The following is a 17,482-nucleotide window of genomic DNA, read 5'->3' on the forward strand; positions in this document are numbered from 1 at the left end:
TCAAGTTGCAGGAAGAATGGTCTCTTTTTAATAATAAAATGAAACAAAAATGAAACAAAAACGAACAAAAATAACCCCAAGGGTGAAAAACAGTAGTGATGTGACGTTCGACACCGAGGCTTCGAAACTTGTATCAAAAAAACGAAACATCTCACAGTGAAGCACTGTACCGGAGCTTGATTCATTTTGCCAAAACCACGTGATCTGTGATGTCCGAAGCTTCGTTTTCGCACACAACCACGTAACTGCTTCGTATTTTGATTAAAATAACGCGAACCAGTTACGCAGTTTCAAGTGTCACTGACGTCTTTGAAAATAATAAATCATAATACGAATAAATATTTGCATGTGTAGTGTTGTGCATGTTCATTTTGTATTAATTCCTGGTTCACAGACACTTTAACTGACCATTGTATTTGATAATCTTCGGTTATTTTGATCATAGCCTATATATATACAGGTGCATCTCAATAAATTAGAATGTCGTGGAAAAGTTCATTTATTTCAGTAATTCAACTCAAATTGTGTTTTTTCATATTGTGTAATACAATGACTGACATGGACTTATTTAAATAGACTTAATATTTTCTTTGCTTTATACAGGTTTTCATAGCACAAACTAATTTATTATCTGAAACAGTCCAAAAATGGCTGGGTCGTCTGGGACGCAAAGGCAGCTTTTTCCACCTTTTGACCACAAGATGTCATTAGTGTGCACTGTCTTGAAAAGCTTCAAGTAATGAACCTTTTTACGATACAGTTGAGGGAAAAGCCTCGGTGCTTCGCAAAGCTTAATTTTTCCATCACTAAAAAACAGGCAGGCAGGCTAGGAACTATACGGGTAGACAATACACACCACGAGCACAACTGACGAAAAACAGATCAGTCCAGGACTGCAGACACCAGGAGAATAAATAGGGAAACAAACGAGGAGGGTAACGAGGGAGACACAGGTGGAGCAACTTAAATCCATTAAGGAGTGGATTCCAGACGCTCCAACAAAAGTCAAAGAAATCCCGGAGGGAGGCGGAACGGAGGTGGATAAGGGGGAGGGATGGTGGGCCAGGCCCGTGTAGTGGAAGAGGGCCTGGACACCGAGGAGGCCAGGGCGAGGCCGGCAGGGCAGGAGGCCAGAGGGACAGACCAGCAAGGCTCCGGCCAAACAGGAACCCCGGCGGACCACCAGCGTAGGACCAGAGGGACTGACCAATGAGGCTCCAGCCGAACAGCAACCCTGGCGGGTGACCAGGGCGGAGCTAGGAGCTTGACATGCAGCAAGGGCAGTTCGATGACCACCTCAGCGGAGTTAACAAGGCAGATGACCCCCCTGGTGGCTCAGGCAGAACTGCAATGAAGAGCACAGAGGTTATTAACAGCCTTGATGGCCATAACAGGACCGGCAGACAGTTCAGCAACAGTCTCCTTGGCTGGGACAAGACAGACTGAGAGTTCAGGAGTGGGTGCCACCACCCAGAGAGGAGCTGAAGTGGATGCTGCCACCTCAGGAGGTTCTGTAGCAGAAGTCGCCACCTCGGGGGGAACTGGAGCAGGCTCAAGAGTGGATTCTGAGGGCTCCCGGACTGGAGCTGGTTCTGGAGTGGACTCTGAAGCAGCCCATGCCCACAGAACAGCCATGAGGTGAAAGGCAAAGACGGCTTTCTTGATTATGGCAGCAGCAGTGAATTGGGCAGCTCTGTGGTGACCTCTGAGACCACCGGAGTCAGGTCCCCCAGGACCACCAGACTTGGGACCACCAGAGTCGGGTCCTCCAGGACCACCGGACTTGGGACCACTGGAGAGATGCCAGCTGCTCGCACGGACATCAGTTGTGGGTCCGCCGAACTGAACATCAGCTTCAAACGCCCTGGGCCCAACTTTTTGACTTCATGCGGCACGTTCATAATACCCAAGAACACTGAAGTGGTATCCATGACTGCTGAAGACTCTGGTGTGGAGGCCATGATGGCTGGAGACTCTGGACTGGCGGCCATCCTGTGAAGAGACTCTGGACTTGCGGTAATCTTGTAGTGGGGCTCTGGGCTGGTAGCCGTCTTATGAAGAGCCTCTGGTGTGGTGGCCATGTTGTGAAAAGGCACCCCATGAGAAAGCACCTCTCTTTGCACTGCTGACTGCCTTCCACTGCAGATGAGGTACTCCACAAACCCCTCAAAAGATAAATGTTTGCAACCCAACATCCTCCAGTGACTAATGGGCTCATCAAGGGCATGGTTAAATAAGTCCTTTAGAGCGGAGTCATTGTAGCCCAGCCCCTCTGCAGCATTCCTAAACTCCAGGGCAAACTCCCTCAGATCAGTACCTCATTGACGGAGGGAGCTCAAGGCATTGAGCTGGAGCATGTGCTGGTAGAGGGGGTTAGAGAGAGTGGAGACAGGTGGACGGCGCAAGCCCCTCTTCCGCTGAGTCCTCATTATGGCTGATCCGTTCTGTCACGGTGCGTGTGGAGAGATGAGGCGAGGACACAAGTTGCAGGAAGAATGGTCTTTCTTTAATAATAAAATGAAACAAAAACAAACAAAAATAACCCCGAGGGGGAAAAACAGGCAGACAGGCTAGGAACAACAGTACAGGTAGACATAATACACGCCACGAGCACAACTGACAAAAAACAACAGATCAGCCCAGGACTGCAGACACCAGGGGCCTCATTTATCAAATGTGCATACGCACAGATTTGATCTTAGAGTGTGCGTACGCTAAAATCCACGGCAACGTTCATATTTATAAAAACGCTCTTTGACGTGGAAAAGTACTTACCGCCACATCAGGGTCTGAGCAGGCGTACGCACTTTTTCTTGTGGCAAAGTCGGAGTACTGCAGCTATTTGAACATCTAAGCTGCAATAATAATAAAAGCGGTGTACGTGCAAGCACCAAATTCATCATAAACAATAAAGATGCAGTGTAAGAGATTAATGCAGTGTAGTCCGATTTTTTATTAACGGGAGTTTTCGCGAGATTAAACTGACCTTTTTAGTAGCCTAATGTTGAGAGTTCTTTACTCGCTTTCTGTACACAGTTTCCATGTTGTTGTTTTTTTATTTTATTTTACAAGAGAACTTGCGAAGTCTTTATTTACTATATGCGTAAAATAGAAAAAAAGAATAGGCCTATGTCATGCAATAACGGTTTTAATATATTCTATTCAATAACATTGTTAACGGTTTTTATTTATAACATCTGCTGCTTTGCTTCTGTGAAAATGAATAGAGACATCAGCCTTAAACTTTATTTTTGTCATTTACATCAGTTATACTTGTATAAAATACACTATATATTAGGGCTGCCCCCTAATAGTCGACTAATCGTTAGTCGACCAGAAGAGGCTTGGTCGACCAAAATTTTTTAGTCGCAGAAAAAAAAATCCACATTGGCAAAGTCACACAGATCGTTAACGGCTGGTCTATGGTAATACAGTACATCCGGCAGGACATCCAAACGCTCTATCATAGCTTCTACCGGTGCACTGTGGCAAGCTTTATGCGTATGCTTGAGCGCTTATTAGGCTTTGTAGGCAATTAAAGGCTCATTATAATGATTTAAATGGTTTATTAATAAAAGTGCGACTAATAGTCAACTAATGCTTAAAATGAACAACTACTAGTCGACCAGCAAAATCCTTAATCGAGGGCAGCCCTACTATGTATTTTTGTGTCAGTACATTAATGGCACATTTGAGCAGCATTAGTAAATTATTAATTATAAATTGTGTAAATATAAAGAAATGCCAAATCACATGCAGGTTTTTTCAGACCGGAGACCATAATCGTGTAATAATTTATTTTATTATGATATGAAACGTCCAATTTTTCTTTCAATAATGTTTTTTAAAGTTTTGCAAGAATGTTGTGATAAACTTTTTATTAGTTGTCAATAGCAAAGTGATTTTACAAGTAGGATGGCTCACTTTTTGTAAGATGACTGAATTTTACTTGAATTCGTAGTTTATTCTTACTTTTGGAAACCTACTACTACTACTACTACTACTACTACTACTGTTTCTAGAAGTAGTAATTTTGATAATAGTCAATTGAAAAAATATAACCACACACACATTGTCTGTCCACAGAATAATTACACATTATTAAATAAAAAGCGTCCCCGCACGAACCTCTACCTCCACCAGCAGGACCTCAATTTCAGACTCGGTAAAGTTTTTTTTTCTTTGTGTCCGTCATTCTGAAGCATAGAAATTCGGGTATTGGCGTGTGCCCTTTTATATGCTAATGATGTTTCAAGATCATTTGCGGTTTATAAATGTCACATCTGGAAGAGAGGCGTACGCACGTGTTTTTGTGCGCACGTTTGTTTTCTCTGAATCGCACTTAAGCACTTTTGAGAAATTATCTTAGAACAAATTTAGGACGGTTTATACGCAACATTTTATAAATGAGGCCCCAGGAGAGTAAATAGGGAAACAATGAGGAGGGTAACGAGGGAGACACAGGTGGAGCAACTTAAATAATAATGAGGTAACAAAAAGGGCAGGGTCAGACATTAGACAGGAGAGAGCACATGGCACCAAACAAACACAACACAAGTGTAGGGTATCAGACCGAATCAGACAATTTAAGATTCGATCAAGAACATGGTTGTAAGTTTCCCTTACACAAGCCATGTGCTCACAGAAAAACAGAGTGTCATCTGGTGGCCATCCTGGGCACACCAGCTGAAGACAGTGACAATATTAAAAGAATATTAATTAACAGTAGTACCATTAAATTATTCATTTACGCCAGATACATTTCAGATCATTCGGTTGAGATGACAATATTTATGCATTTCTTTCTTCAAAAGCTTGTGAACTCAAACCGAATGCCTTAAAACGCTTAAAAACAACAATGATACTCACCCTCTATTGATTTAATACATTTTTTATTTATTTGTTTGATATTTTCCAGCTCGTCTGCCCATTCCTGTCATCACCAGAGACTCTTCAAACTGTTCATCCTCATCATCAGGATCATCACAGCCTAGCACATCTATGCAGATGATACCCAGCTCTATTTACCATTAGACTTTGGTAATGATTCTGTTTCTCCCCTGCTAGCATGTTTAAAGGATATTAAAGAATGGATGGATGAATTTTTTTTTCAGTTGAATGAAAACAAGACAGAGGTAATCCTTTTTGGCTCCAAACCGCAGATTATAGTGCCTTCTTTGGGCATCTTCAGTTAAATAATCACTCCTATGTTAAAAATCTGGGGGTCATCTTTGATTCAGATCTGAAGTTTGACAAACAAATAAATTCGATGGTCAGGGCCAGCTTTCTCCAGCTAAAGCGATTTCGAAAGTTAAAGCACCTTCTTACTTTTAGGGATTTGGAGACCGTTATTCACGCTTTTATTTCCTCAAGGCTTGATTACTGCAATGCCTTGTATGCTGGAATCAGTCAGTCATCACTCTCACGATTACAGATTGTCCAAAATGCTGCAGCTCGTTTCCTGACTGGAACAAAAAAGAGGGAACATATTTCACCTGCCCAGGCCTCTCTCCATTTGCTCCCTGTGAAACAAAATAATTGATTTTAAGGTTTTAACTTACGTGTTCAAAGCTCTACATGGACATGCCCCAGTTTATATATAAGATCTTTTACGTTTTTATTCTCCTCAGAGATCATTCAGATCTTCAGTCCAGATGTTATTAAATGTTCCTGAAATCTCGTTTGAAAACAAAAGGAGACAGGCCTTTTTCAGTCTAAAAAACTTTGGAACACACTACCCTTAATGATTAGAGCTTCTCCTACATTAAGCGTCTTTAAAGCATCAATTAAAACCTACCTTTTTTCTCAGGCTTACTCATAACTTGGTTTTATTTTGTGTGCATCTCTTTAATGCTAGGGGTTGCAGTTTTTGTGATGTACCAGGTTATGACTGTTTTTTTGACTATTATAACATTTTGTTTTTATTATTCTTTTAAGTTATTGGATTGATTACTTGTTACGTTCTGTTTTACTACTGTTTTACTTTGACCTTGACCTTGACATCAGTGGACTCTGTCAGACATGTGCAGGTACCTCAAGATGCTGTTGGTGAGTTTGTCATTATTTTGGTGCGGCTTCTCAATAAAATCTCTTTTTCTGTCCTCAGACTGTTCATTGTTGTGGTTTCACTGAAGCTGTGATTCGATTGGTCATCTCTGCTGTGGTGGGCGTGGCTACAGTTGGCATAGTGGTTTATGACATCAGATCTAGAAGAGATGAAAGAAGCTGAGAACATCACAACCAGCCCCCTAATAATGGTCATGAAAAACCTGGAAACAGAGAATGTAACAATTATTGGACAGGAAATTAATTCAATCTTGATTAAACTTGAATTGATTTTTTTCTGCTGTAAAAGGTCTCATAAACTAAATAATGATCTTGTGTGGAGTAAAACTTACTTGCAAGTAATGGTGATGTTCAGTTGATGAGTGAATTTTTCTTTTGAGTCAGTTTATTTAAAAAATCAGTCAATCGGTTCACAAAACACTCTTAAAGATTCCTTAGCAAATTGGTCTGAATCAATATTATCCTTATCCAGTTAAAACCTAAAATGACTGGTAAAGTCATGGAAATTCATTGCTAAAAAAAAAAAAGAGCAGGAACCCAGCTAGATGCTCATGATGAAGTCTTAATGTTTGCACAGAAATTGGTGTGATTTTTTTTTTTTTTTCATATAAAGAATATTGCGTTGCATATATCTTGCATCTATAAAGACACTTGAAATCTAAAGCATGACTTTAATGATTCTTCTTTGTGTAACTTGCTTGTCATTCAGTAGGACTGAATGGAGTCAGTTTGAACTGAGCATCGGAAACTGAAGGTTGTTTGTTTGAATCCCAGTAGATTGTTGAAGGGTTTCCTGGAAATCATTTTAGGTGAATCTGTATCCCTGTGATAATGAAAATAAAAGAAAATGATTCTGGAGCCAGGGGCGTAAATTTCGTCTAACAGTAGGGGGGGGGGACAATAAACATAAAATTTCTAGAGCAATTTTTGAAGGGGACACAAATAATACAGCTAAAATTATACTTGTAAGGATATGTATACACAAAGGAATGGCTTACTTCTATTAGTGCAGCAGGGAGACCGTGCCGAAATAGACAACTTAAAGCTGTTGTGGTCGCGCCGTGACAGCGCTCGTGTTTTACCGGGGGACCCCTCGAAAAGTGGATAGTTTGGGCTAGTTTTGAGTAGCAATTGGGTGGGTTTTGTTATGAAAACCTGGCAACCCTTTCCGTCAAGCAGGTAACGTTATTATTGCTAACATAGCGGACTCATCGAAAAATACATTGGCATCATCTGTATTAAAGAGAAAATAATCACTTGATCCGTTGTTTAAGTGAATAAAATAGCCTTGACAGCCTTACTTACTGGAGTTCCACAACTATTGGCTTTGTTCTCTCTCAGAGCTGTCTTGCATAGTATTTGTAACATTTGACTCAACACAGTGCCATCTACTGGTTTCTTCTTAAATAACAGGTACAATTAATTATTGAAGAGATTTCTACAACATTGAACTTTTGTCATTTGTCATTCAGGCAGGGATGTATGAAGCCAGTTGAGTCAGTTTAGACTAACTGGACCATGCTAACTAGCCAAAACTAAAAAAGGAAAACGTTTTTTGTTTGTTTGTTCACCCTCTCGTCAATTGTGTTCACATATTCACACATAGCTAATAACTAACCAAAAAAATGTTGTTTTGCTGGTATGGAATGTAACCTGTACCTAGAAATATGTAACAGATATTTAGCCACAAAAACATGATGCGGGCAAAGTAGTTCTTCTTACTGAAGAGCGTTTCTTCATTAGACTTCCTCTATTATCTCATGCAGTGGAAAAATGTTTTGCGCAATTATTTTCTTCTATTTCTGCCACCTGGTTGGTAAGTTAAAATATTTTTTATGGCTTCAGGTTCATTATGGTCAGTTGCTTAGATTTATAGGCTATATACAGTTATTTCAAGAGATTCTGTCATCATTTACTCACCCTTTTGTCGTTCCCAACCTGTATGACTTTTTTTCTTCTGTGGAACTCAGATGATGTTTGGCTTGTTTTAGACCTAACTGGCTTTCAATGTATAGACAAAAGCAGCCTGATGAGGGTTAGTAAATGATGACAGGATTGTCATTTCTGGATGAACCCTTAAATCTTGCTATTTTGGTGTGTTTTGTTCTGATACAGATGCAGGGAAGACAGTGTCAGTGATGGAGGGAGAGTCTGTCACTCTACACACTGATATACGCAGATATGATGCTAAATTTGACAGATATTATATGAATTATATGGAGTGGAGTAGGTTTAGACCTGAAGAATCTCGTAATGTTAGAATCATTCAGCTTGATGTGAAGACAGGTGATGTTAGATATTATTATGATGAGAGATTCAGAGACAGACTACAGATGGACAATCAAACTGGATCTCTGACCATCAGGAACATCAGAACAACAGACTCTGGACTTTATCAAATGTACAGTACATTCTCAGTAGAATCATTCAATGTTACAGTCTATGGTGAGTAGGTGAATTTAATGTGCTCTTACTTCATAAATCGTTTAAAATCTCTTATATATGCCAATAAGTTGTAAGAATAATAACTGACAGTATGCCACTGATACTGTTGATAGAGCTTAAATGAATTTATCCTAGAATATTTAGTAAAATTAATCAAGTAGACATTTATTTCACATGATTCTCTCATGTTTTCCAGCTCGTCTTCCCATTCCTGTCATCACCAGAGACTCTTCATGTTCTTCATCATCAGGATCATCACAGCAGAACTGTTCACTGCTGTGTTCAGTGTTGAATGTGGGTCATGTGACTCTCTCCTGGTACAAAGGAAACAGTTTATTGTCCAGCATCAGTGTGTCTGATCTCAGCATCAGTCTCTCTCTACCTCTGGAGGTGGAATATCAGGATAACAACACCTACAGCTGTGTGCTCAACAATCCCATCAGCAACCAGACCAAACATCTGGACATCAGTGGACTCTGTCAGACATGTGCAGGTACACTGATGTGGATATTAATATTATTTTAAAAATAATAAATGTTTGTCAAATTCAGGTTCTCAATAAAACGCATTTTTCTACCTTCAGATCGAGTCCACTGTTGCGGTTTCACTGAAGCTGTGATTCGATTGGTCATCTCTGCTGTGGTGGGCGTGGCTACTGTTGCCATAGTATTTTATGACATCAGATCCAGAAGAGCTGAAGCAAAAAGCAAACATGAGGACATAGACTCCATTTAATTTTCCATTAATTTAATTTATTCTTCTGAAAATCTTTAAACAAACAAAAAAAAACATGCAGAAAAATTTCAGTGTGATAATGTTAAAAAAGCTTTGCTAAACTATTATTTCTTCCTCCAAACTAATGTGCTAAAGTTCTGTTTTCTTGGTCTTTTTTCCCAATAATATTGTGCAATATTAAAAGTGCATAAAAATTAAATTTAAATGTACTTTATTAAAATGTATATTGCATCATTATTATTATAACTTTTATATGAGTGTCATTAACCTGGAATTCAATTAATCAATTCTGTTGAATAAATAGACAGAAGTTTCAATTTTGGGTGAAAACTTTTACTTTAAGAAAGGTATAGTTGAAAGTTTATTACTCTTTAATCCTCGTTGCACAAAATGTTTAATTAAAATTCAATCAATGTTCAGTCTAAAATTGACTGCATAAACACTCTGAAGACAATGTAGGTGTTTTTGCTGGGAATGCTGAAAGAGGAAATGATGGTGAAAGAGCAACATTAATAGTTCAGTTAGAGTGAAAGGAGAAGAAGTCTTGAAAGTAGCGTTATAATAACTCACACTCGGTTAACACCTATATGACCCCATATGGAATAAACTAAATCAGGGGCCCAGAAACCTCAGCAATGCCCCTGTATTCAGAATTAAATGCAGTGGTGCTCAGTTCTGGATTTGCACAACTACATCCCTCACCTGCATTATTACGTTCACAGAAAACTGCCAAAACATTGGTCATCCAAATGCTGAAGAATATGCCTCACACATGTGCTGTTGTCTTAAACATTTGACTGTTAGTGGGTACGTTTTTATGCCTTTTTAAGCCTTGCTGTTTTTTTTTTAAGTACTTATACTTTTATAGTAATTTTATGATTTTTTTAACTATCTGAACTTTTCAAAGTGTCAAAATATAGACTCATAATATTAATAATAAAAAATACTGCATATTTACAATGTATATTTTATATTTATAATGTATATTATTTTAATGTTGTAGTCTAATGATCATTGAGTTATTATTGAATGAGAAAACAAAAATTAGGAATCAGTTCTGCATATTGGTATCAAGAAGTAATAAAGAGCAGCGTTTGTTGAGCACAGCATTGACTAACCTGGGAATCGTTTCTTGAATGTTCTCCAGGTGTGCTTGGTCCTCAGACAGGTGGAACGGAGACGGTATCAGTGATGGAGGGAGATTCAGTCACTTTACACACTGAACATACTGAAATACTGACAGATGATCACATACGGTGGACTTTTAGGCCTGACAGTTCAAACGTTTGTGTCGGTCAAATGATTAATCGAGTTGTCTCTTTTCCTGATGGTAATGAGATATTCAGAGACAGACTCCATTTGGACTATAAAACCACATCTCTGACCATCAAAAACATCACAACTGCACATGATGGATTTTTATGAAGTAAACATCGGCCGTGCCAACAAAGTTTTCAACAAGATTTTTATTGTTAATGTTTACGGTGAGCACTTCAGTTTTATTTGCGCTCCTCTCCAGATCAAAACAGTCAGTCTTGAAATTTTTCATATGTCAAAATTAAAATTTAAAGGCTACCATTTGAATAATGACATGTGATGACAAAACTTGTCATCAGTTCTCAAACTTATTTAGGCCTACAGAAAAAAAAGTAAAAAAAAAAAAAGGTAACATACTGTATATTGAATATGCAAATTTCTTTTGGTTTTGGTTTTACTACTGTCAACTAAATGTGAATCTGTCTATCATTTTGCCTACAAAAAATGTATTTATTGCGTACACAGGCCTACATCGTACATCAAAGAGACGTCTATTTGACGCCTCCATTTACATCTGCAAGACATCTTTTTTAGAGTGTTTGCTCATCTGTAATACGTCTATAGGACGTTTCCAATCAGATGTCGAATAGACGTTTAGAAGATGTCTTGAAGATGTTTATGATTTAGAATGTATGTAAAACTGACATCTTAAAGACATCTATCAGATGTTTGTACACAGCAGATGCTTTCTAGATGAATCTTTAACAGACATCTTGAAGACGTATGTGTGCTATCTGGGACTGTACAGTCAATGTACTTCAGTTTTTTATATAAAAAAACAACAACACTTAAATTAGCCTACGATGTTAATTATGTTGAAAGTGCAATTTTACAGCATACCAAGTTTTTATGAAATAATTATTACAATTAAAATCCTAATAGCGTCACGCAAGATGGTGCCATCACGTTGTATGAAATGATTGTGTCAGTTGTTTGAACTGATATACAAAAATAAAATTACTATTTTTTTTTTATAAATGTTTTATTACTTTATTACTAAATTGTATTCATTTATTACTATCATGTTTTTATAATATCATGCTGCATATTATTCTAACACCTAGGTTTTAAAGGGGTCATATGATGCTTTTTTAAAGATCATTATTTTGTGTATTTGGTGTAACAGAATATGTTGACATGCTTTAATGTTCAAAAAACACATTATTTTTCAAATACTGTACATTATTGTAGATGCGTGCACATTTGGGTGGCATTATGCTAATATTTCCACATAGTGAGGTAGATATGTGGGGCGTGTTAGAACGAGCCGTTTTAGGGGGGCGTGGCAGAGTCTTAACTTTGATAAAGAATATCTCTTTGGTTTTGAGACTTTAGTCTTTGCAACTTCAGGGATCTTATCTATGCACAATCAGCTTGTAACACTCCAAAGAGAAAGGAAAACTTGAAATCGCATCATATGACCCCTTTAATGCATGAACATGTCTTTATATTATAGGAAGGGAATTGTCATATTTGGCGGTCCCAGTCATTACCAGTGAACGTTTTTCTTTGTCATCAAGCTTAAAATGTGTGCTGCTATGTTCAGTGATAAATGTGAGTGATGTGACTCTCTCCTGGTACAAAGGAAACAGTTTATTGTCCAGCGTCAGTGTGTCTGGACCCATCAGACGAGTTTCTCTACCTCGGGAGATCGAGTGTCTGGATGATTCCTACAGCTGTGTGTTGAACAATCCCATCAGCAATCAAACTAAACCTCTCAACAGCACTGAACTCTGTCAGCAATGTCCAGGTACGTCATTAGCAGTACGCTTCTAACACTAGTATTTTATTCGAACATTGGATCAGTTTTCTTCTGTTTCTGTCCTCAGAACGCGTCCACTGTTGCGGTTTCACTGAAGCTGTGATTTGATTGGTCATCTCTGCTGTGGTGGGCGTGGCTACTGTTATCATAGTGGTTTATGATATTAGATCAAGAAGAACTGAACAAAAGCTAAAAGGAAACATACGAATATAGACTCAATTTAATTTTCCATTCTTTTCTTTAAGTTCTGAAAGTAAAAAAAAAAAAGCATGCAGAAAACATTTCTGTGTGATAATGCTTACATTGCTAAACTATTATTTCTTCCTCTAAACTAATGTGCTTAAGTTCTACTTTCTTGGTCTTTTTCCTAATAAAGCTATATAAAGTCTGCTATTGTTTAAGATTCTGCCCTGTTTTAGCTAGAGACTGACCAAGTTTAAATTTATAAATCATTTACGATATTAAATAATAATAATAATAATAATAATAATAATAATAAATGTTTTAAAAATCATAGTTAGAGCCAATATTAACAAACCAACAATCGATTAAGTTGAAAAAGTTTGTATATCAGTTAAAAAAAAACTTTGATTATCGGTTATATCTATAAGATTATTTGTCTATACTGTATCTAGCTTTGCCCATAATGAAGCTTGGAAATGCGATGTTCATGTAATTTTACATTTCACAGAAATGTGAATACTGTAAAATGGAAACTGTGGCTAACACACACACACACACACACACACACAAAGAAACAAGAAGTGAAGATATGTGAGAGAAAAAAGTGTCAAACCTTTTGAACTTATCGACATGAGAATCGTCATCAGAGATGTTCATTTCTGCTGCTGCCTTTCTGTGGACTTTATTCACAACAAAAAGATCATTTAAAAAATAAATAATACATTTTTGCAGAAAAATGGCCAAAACAATTATGACTCAACCGTTGATGAATATGGTTGACATGATTGTTTTGTTCTAACAGATGTTGGTTGGTAAGACGCTTAAGCAAGCATCTTTCAAGGCTATTATTTCTTGCATTTTTATAGAATAAAATGTACCAAAAATAAAAATGGTAAGCTAGCCCATACATAATATACATAACTTCAGATGTTTCATTTAGCTGTCACATTACCCTTGGCATATGCCATGTTGACTATTACTTTGAAACCCATTTTTAGGATACAAATGTCTAATAGTGTCAAATTTTAAATTAGTGAAATTTTATTTTTTTGACTTCATAGGACTGATTAATATAGGCCTATATATTGTTCTAAAGTAACTGCAAGTTGATTTTGGAATACAAAATTGCATCAGTATCTTTCACATTTATTACTTTATAACTATGGAAAGACCTCATAAACTCCACCTGCCCACTAGAGGGCAGAAAACACTTAAAAGCTTCTGACGCTGAGGGGTGATGAATTTTGGACAGGGTTCGGCAACCTGCATACCAAAAGGTATCCATTGAGGGAGTAAGATTAATACTATTATAGTTGTTTATTTTAAAAGTATTTACATTTTTAACACCTGATATGGCAGATGCCTTTAACGGTATAATCATCTGTTTTATTCAGTTATGAGATATACTGTATAGGAAGTATGTAGTTTCCAAAGTCAAAAGACCTAGTGATCACACGTTTGCAAAAAGAGACAATGGTTTCATTTGCAACCACACGTTTATTGATAATTATATACACACACACACACACAACTTAATTATAAATGTATATAATTATATATTTGCTATATATAAATTAAAATGCAAAAAAATCTAATAAATAAAAATATTAAATGTATAAATTATAAATATATAAATTAAATATAAATTACAAATAAAAATAATTTATTACAATGCTGTTAAAAATAAACATACAATATATAAATACAATATATGAACTTAATTATAATTGTATATATTCCCCAATCTATATATAAATAAATGTGTATTTAAAATGTATGTATGTATGTATATATCAAGCGTAGTATTAGTTCTGGCAGGTCACGTCAGTCAGGACTACCTTTAGGAATATGATGCCTATCACTACTTCCTTATATAAGGTCCATTCAGTATTATTCAGCAGCCTATCACTTTGCTCCGTAGTTAATTACCCTCCTCCATCCCCAGCTCCTCCTTTCGTCCACAGTTAGGACTTGGCATTCTGATATTCCTTGTTGAGTCAGACTCTTTTATCCTGAATTGTGTGTTACATTAAATCATTAAGAACATAAATTATATCTGCTCTGTTCTGTGTACCCTAAGGGGGCAATTGCTGCTCTCCCTGCTCTTATCCATGCTAGGCTGCATGAATGGGCAGGGAGTTTTTGACCAGAACAGAACCATACCACCAATCCAAACTGTATGCTAATTGTCAGTCATCTTTGACGATAGTGGTCCTGACTCCTGACAGAAATATATATATATAAGTTAATTGCAATTGAATAAAAAATAAAATGTAAATTAAACACAATCTTTTATGTCCAACCATTTCAAAATGGCTCTGTTGTCTATCACTAATCAGTCACAAATGGCAGCTAATAAATGATCAATAATCGGAGCAGTGTGTCCTGATCACCTGCGTACTCATCCGGCCCATTCTGCAGAGGTTCGGCTGGCGGTGGTGCCTGTGGAAGGGGTAGAGTTGCGGAGCTGTGCTGGTTCAGGCCCGTCCCACTCCGGCTCTTTTATACCCAGACATCTCTCTGTAAAGAGGTTGAGTCAGTGCTTTCTAGAAAAAGACAGGTGGATTATGGGATATAGAGATGGCACCGTGTGCATGGGCCTGTTTGGATGTGTGTTTATTCAGCTGTGTTGGTAGGTACACACACACCTCCACACGCACTTGTATTAAAAATTATTGGTCAATAGAAGTGGATAACCAACTTCCTGTATGCAAAGTATTGAAATTCCAGGCTACACAATAGCCTGTAGTATGAACACACAAACATGTGTGCATACACTTGCAAATGTGCAAACACGCACGCTCAGATACACACAAAAATGCCATTACTGGCTGCAAGCAAAAATCTCTGCCAAATTTCAGGGATCAGATTATATGGCTTCAGTGTGACCTACTTCCACCCAAAAACACACAAAAAGTTAACTTTTCTTAATTATTTGCTTAATATGCTTATGTAATACATATTCTTTACGACTAACAAAAATGCTTACTACAGCTAGCGAATTTAGTAAATGCTCCTAGAGACTGTAGTAAATATAAATATAAAATTTGAGCATAAAACCTTTATAGCTAAAATTGTCCACAGAAAGCAAAAACAGCGCTCGGAATGAACAAGAAACCGGTAAGAGTTTTAAAACAGAGAAAAACAAGTTATGTAGAGCTAAATATGCTAGCTAGCTAGTTAGAGGAAAGTAATTAGGATTTAGGATTAATTCTACATAAATTAACTTTCATGAAAAAAACAGCTGCATCTGTTAAGATTCTAAGTGTGTGACACTTTGCTATCCCATAATGCCACAGGAGCTGAGGAAAAATACATAATAGCACAGAGCTAATGGCTTCTCTTTTCAAATGTAAGTGCTATAGCCTATAGGTAATAAAGATGTCATTCTTTGTGGTAAAATTGTAGTTTTTGCCGTTGTTGTTGGTACAGTATTAGTCAAAGTACAATGCCAACATGATGGATGCTAATTGACATGTCTGCATACCTAACTTTCTTCCTCAAATTTTGTACATGCTCAAAGTATGTAATACTTCACAAAAAAGAGGGAAACATTTTTTTTGTGTGACCTGCAAGTTCATATTATGACCACAAGGGAGCAACGTTAATCTTTTCTTCATAATAACACTTTAACGATAGAAATGCTGGCAATTAGCCACAATAACGTAGCATCTCTCATATTTTCTTCAGAAAGCTAAAATATAATATTTTAAATATTACTTGTGTACAATAATATGGAGATCCGTTTCCAGGTGAGGAAAGAATGTCTTTGTGAAGTTAAGGAGAAAATGTTTGGGTCTGCTTTTGACAGCTGTGTTTCTAAGCAGGCTAGGTGGTTCAGAACAGAGTATGTGAGCGGAGCGGTGTAATTTTGAATGGAGGGAGGAGCGGATTTTTTAAAAGTCGGAGCGTCGTGGTTTTCACTCGCTCCAAGAGCGCTCCACTACCGCTCCGCCACGAGTGCAATTCATGCCAACGGCCCGTAATATACAGTGGGTACGGAAAGTATTCAGACCCCCTTAAATTTTTCACTCTTTGTTATATTGCAGCCATTTGCTAAAATCATTTAAGTTAATTTTTTTTCCTCATTAATGTACACACAGCACCCCATATTGACAGAAAAACACAGAATTGTTGACATTTTTGCAGATTTATCAAAAAAGAAAAACTGAAATATCACATGATCCTAAGTATTCAGACCCTTTGCTCAGTACTTAGTAGAAGCACCCTTTTGATCTAATACACCCATGAGTCTTTTTGGGAAAGATGCAACAAGTTTTTCACACCTCGATTTGGGGATCCTCTGCCATTCCTCCGTGCAGATCCTCTCCAGTTCTGTCAGGTTGGATGGCAAACGTTGGTGGACAGCCATTTTTAGGTCTCTCCAGAGATGCTCAATTGGGTTTAAGTCAGGGCTCTGGCTGGGCCATTCAAGAACAGTCACAGAGTTGTTGGGAAGCCACTCCTTCGTTATTTTAGCTGTGTGCTTAGGGTCATTGTCTTGTTGGAAGGTAAACCTTCAGCCCAGTCTGAGGTCCTGAGCACTCTGGAGAAGGTTTTCATCCAGGATATCCCTGTACTTGGCCGCATTCATCTTTCCCTCGATTGCAACCAGTCGTCCTGTCCCTGCAGCTGAAAAACACCCCCACAGCATGATGCTGCCACCAACATGCTTCACTGTTGGGACTGTATTGGACAGGTGCCTGGTTTTCTCCACACATACCGCTTAGAATTAAGGCCAAAAAGTTCTATCTTGGTCTCATCAGACCAGAGAATCTTATTTCTCACCATCTTGGAGTCCTTCAGATGTTTTTTAGCAAACTCCATGCGGGCTTTCATGTGTCTTGCACTGAGGAGAGGCTTCCGTCGGGCCACTCTGCCATAAAGCCCCGACTGGTGGAGGGCTGCAGTGATGGTTGACTTTCTACAACTTTCTCCCATCTCCCGACTGCATCTCTGGAGCTCAGCCACAGT

The 17,482-nt window shown here is 37.9% G+C and overlaps 1 pseudogene; it reads left to right on the plus strand.

Moving 5' to 3' along the window:
- The first annotated feature begins 6,550 nt into the window (after positions 1-6,550).
- Positions 6,551-12,538, plus strand: LOC107745993 (titin-like; annotated as a pseudogene).
- The last annotated feature ends 4,944 nt before the right edge of the window (positions 12,539-17,482 follow it).

Source organism: Sinocyclocheilus rhinocerous, unplaced genomic scaffold (genome assembly GCF_001515625.1).
Source record: "Sinocyclocheilus rhinocerous isolate Xijiao unplaced genomic scaffold, SAMN03320098_v1.1 scaffold1339, whole genome shotgun sequence".
NCBI classification, from domain to species: domain Eukaryota; kingdom Metazoa; phylum Chordata; class Actinopteri; order Cypriniformes; family Cyprinidae; genus Sinocyclocheilus; species Sinocyclocheilus rhinocerous.